Below are 4637 nucleotides of genomic sequence, written 5' to 3'. Positions count from 1 at the left end.
TTAGACTCTAGGTTTGCTCAATTTGGAAATTTCTACATTAAGTTATCATTTTTTTGAAGTTTGACCTAGTTTTGAAGTATAGTTAACTTAAAAGTTAACTTTTTGACTTTGACTTAATTTTGAAGGTTTGATTTTTTTATAAAAGACTAGGTTTCGTTTGGAATTGAATATTGACTTTGACTTAATTTTGAAGGTTTGATTTTTTTATAAAAGACTAGGTTTTGATTGGAATTGAATATTACTAATTTTGATTAATTTAGATTTTTCTAGCATTACTTATGATTTTTTAAAGTTTGATTATTTCTGAAATTTTTATAACTATTTAATTAGAGGCGATTTTAGAGTTGTTATTCAAATCAATTCCAAACTCCTTAAAATCACCCCCAAAGGTTAGAAAATACCTAAGGAAATGTTTCCAAGTGTTCAAGCAATTTTTGGAATTTTTTAATTAAATTAACTCATTATGGGTTTTCTTTATAAATTATATTATACTTAAATCAATGGTCTAATCAAAGGGATTTTAATTTTCATGAATTAAGGGTTCAATTATGGGGAATTATAGGTCCTATGTGAATTTTTAGGATTTAATATGAATTAATAAAGATTCTAGGTCAAATCTAAGAATGTATTTTAAGTTCCCTAGTTGATGGATCAAATGGGCACCAATTATAGTGGAACTTGGGCCATGAATCCAAATAAACTCAAGGCCTAATGCCAATAAATTTGGGCTCACATTGATTCCTCTAAGGGTTTCAACCAAACCACCTAAGGTAACCTCTAGGTTATCTTAAAAAAAAATCCTAGCTCACTACCTAGGGCAAGGGAGGAGGTGAAATCAATGGCTCTAAACTCCCTATCATAAACTTAATTAACTCACAAAATCACTAATCCTAAATCTCATTGGATAGATCGTTGAATTAACAATCAATTTGAACTTAGGGGTCAAACCATTACCCCTATGCCAAATATTGACATGAAAGTGCCCTTAAACACATCAAATAAATGGGAGAAATTTTGGGCATGTGTTTAGCATGCCAAATATTGAGATCCCAAAGTTCCAATCTATAAGGACATATAATTTTACCATAAATACTAAAATATAATAAATGTTATTACTGGAATTGAGATAAACACATAAATAATTATAGCTTAGAACCATGAGGCTTTTAAAGATTTCCCTGTGATATTTTCAATCATCCTAAGAACTCCTAATTTGGTTAAGTGGATTAGGAGATCAATTTTAGAATTTTCCCTTAATTTATTATGAAATTAAATATGGATTTATATAGCCAACCGACGCTTTACACATGGGCACCATTTGATTGGTGAGCCAATCATTGGGGCTAATTGTGTAAATATAGGATTAAATATAGCTGTTGGATCATTGAATGAATGGCTACGATCAAAATGACTCCAAAATTGCTGGATATAATATGAACCGTTGATTGAAATCAACAGCTAAGATTACGTCTTTGACCTCCCGCACAAACCTAAAGCTATAGACATTCTCCAGGATTATCTAAGAGACCCTCCTACGACTCCTTCAAAATTTCATAGGAAGGATTAGGATAGTGAAAGCTTTCAATCCAACGGTGAAAATCCATTGGATTGAAAGTTTTCTTCGCACTTAACCGGACTACCTAGCTAGGGAGATCGGGAAAGGATTCTCAACATGTAAATAACCCTAAGAATTGGTTTTTTTATGGAGAAGCTTTAGGGAGAGATGAAGAACACTTCTCCTTTAGACATCTCGATCGGAGGATCACCTGAGGTAGAAGTTCGAGTGGAGAGTGAAGAGTTTTCATCAGAGTTCACTCTGGATGATGGCTGTGGAAGGCTAGGAAGTTGTGGAACACTATAGGACTACTCAGAGGGCTCTAGGGATCAATTTCAAAACACTGGGAATGAATGGGGATGTCTATGTGAGGGAGCCCTTTTCAAATGACCCCGTGGCCATGACTAGGATTGACTGGGTAGGCCATTGGATGTCCATAAAGTAGAAGGAGACATCATGGGGAGTAATTTTGAGCTCAAAGGAGTCAAACTCGGGCATTGGGGAAGCTTCAACAAGAGCTCAAGAAGGGGGGCCACTAAAGATTATTCTCCATTCAATCCGGCCATCGCAAGCCTCTGGTTGGGTCAAGCAAAGTTGGAAAGGATATTAGAGATCAGGCGAGCCCAACCAGGGGCTCAATTGGGCTGGAGGTAGCCCAATTCAATAATGGGGCTCGGGTTAACCCAAAAAAGCATGGTTTAGGTCAACCTAGGTCAAGCCTAGGTTGAGTGAGGGGCTGGGTTTTGTAGGGAAAGTATGTTGAGTCTGGGGCATCCAATGCAAGTGGAAATTTAGCTTGAAGTGGATTGTAAAAGAAATAGGCTCAGGTGAAAGTGGTTTTGACCATTTTGGTATGGCCTAAGGATTGACCCAAGTCAGCCCAAGGGTTAGGTTGACTATGATAGGTGTGAGACCTATGGCCACCCAATGAAAGTGTTGATTGAGCTTGGAGAGGCATAAGTTGGGAAATGGCTCAACCCTTAGTGGTTTTGACCACTTTGAGCTAGCCCAATTCCCAACCTAAGTTGACCCAAGCTAGGGCTGGGTTAACTAGGGAAGGTGCATGGGGTTATGGGGAACCTAATAACACCATTGGTTTGATCCAATTTGTCTTAGAGTGGAGTTTGGATCAAGAAAGACCTCTCTTTGGGCACTTGGGTCAAGCCAAATGGCTAACCCAAGTGATCCCAAAGCCTTGGGATCTCAAGGAAGTTTTCTTAGAGACCTAATGGGGTTTGAAAAATCCTTGGTTAAGGGGTTTGAAAAGGCTAAAAGTATATCGAAGGTTTTGTCAAACTTGGTTGACTTGGTCAACCAAGTTGACCTAGGATCAAGGGTTGGATCCATTGAGTTTTATTTGATCGTATGAACTAAATGAAAATGGTTTCAAGTCAAGAGGAATTCATTTGGTTTGAAATGGGTGTTTAAATCCTTAAGGGGCACTTTGGTCAGCCATGGTTCACTAGATCAACTAGGTCAAACCATAGGATGGGTTTGGGTTCAATGTATCCCTAATGACATTTAAGATTCATTTGAATAGGTTTTTGAGGTTTCATATGGCTAAGCCATATTTAATTTTGGGAAAAAGACCAAAAATCCATTTAAAGGGTATTTTGGTCATTTTGACCCCTTGTCAACTCTAGGCCAAATTGAGTCCAACAAAGTGCATATTACTGGTTGACTGGATCAACTTGGTCAAACCATAGGATGGGTTTGGGTTCAATGTATCCCTAATGACATTTAAGTTTCATTTGAATAGGTTGTTGAGGTTTAATATGGCTAGGCCATATTGAATTTTGGGAAAAATATCAAAAATCCACTTAAAGGTATTTTGGTCATTTTGACCCCTGGTCAACTCTAGGACAAATTGAGTCCAACAAAGTGCATATTACTGGTCAACATGCCATATTAGATTCCATGGATGTGGTTAGAGTCTTTGGGGAAAGTCCCAAGGTCAAATTCCACTGGATGGTAAGTCAGTGGTATAGGTTGTAAATATGTAAAGGTTTTACATCCTTTAAAAATCAATTCATTTTCTAGGACTAGGAGCCTCAGATTGAGTTCAAATTTTGTAGGTTGATCTTAGATACATATCTAAATAATATGCGATTGATAGACCCTAAATCAGATATCATTTGATTGGATTTCAATATGGAAGAAAAATCATCCATAAAGGGTTTCAAGACCCAGGTCTTTAACCCTGGAATTTTGTGGAGTGTTAAATTTGGATTGGATTTTTGACTTTAATGGATGAGTTTTAAGTATCCACATTAATAAAAATCAAATAAATGATTGAGATTGATTGAATATGACTTGAAGGTTGATTGCAAGTTGATTGAAAATAGGACTGGAGATTGAATTTAAAAGTAGAATTGGACTTAGTCAGGATTAGATCAGATTTTGACTGTGACCTATATGATTGGCAAGTGGATACCTGTCAATCATTGGGTCACCAGATAGATCCTAGTGACCTCATATACAAATGAGGTCAACATAAAAATATTAAATAAGGCTTATCTTGTCTCAATTATAAGATTTATCATATCTTGTGTGAAGGTAATATGTGTGTTGATGCTCTTGCTAAAATTGGTTGTACTAATCTCTAGTTCATTGTATTTAAAGAAGTTCAGATCCCTATAACTATTAAAGGTTTGGTGGTCTTGGATTGTACTGGTTTACCTTATATTAAATCACATTAATGTGGGGTTTCTCTTTGCGCCTGCTTTGGTGTTTTTTGAATTTGGTGGCTATTTTTTTAGTGACCTGCATGGTTTTTTATTCATGGTATGGAGAGATTGGAGAGGGGTCTCTTGTGCTCATCGGCTCTTGCTACTAGTTTCCCACTTTGTTCATGAAATGCTTATATTTGCGTGGGTTATGGTTATTCTGGTATCATTTATTTAGATTATCCTATAATTTATATACTTACAACTTTGTTCTGATGCTTATGCTATATGGAATGCTTCTTGGTTTTTATCCCCTACAGTTATTCTATAACTAGACCACTTATTTAAGTTGTCGGTCCATTGTGTTTTATATTATGGATGGCTTTTCTACAGGTTTTATTTAGTGTGGCTTTGTA

Source organism: Dendrobium catenatum, unplaced genomic scaffold, assembly GCF_001605985.2.
Source record: "Dendrobium catenatum unplaced genomic scaffold, ASM160598v2 fragScaff_scaffold_716, whole genome shotgun sequence".
Lineage (NCBI taxonomy): Eukaryota > Viridiplantae > Streptophyta > Magnoliopsida > Asparagales > Orchidaceae > Dendrobium > Dendrobium catenatum.
The sequence above is the reverse complement of the archived record's forward strand: the minus strand, read 5'-3'. Positions refer to the sequence as shown.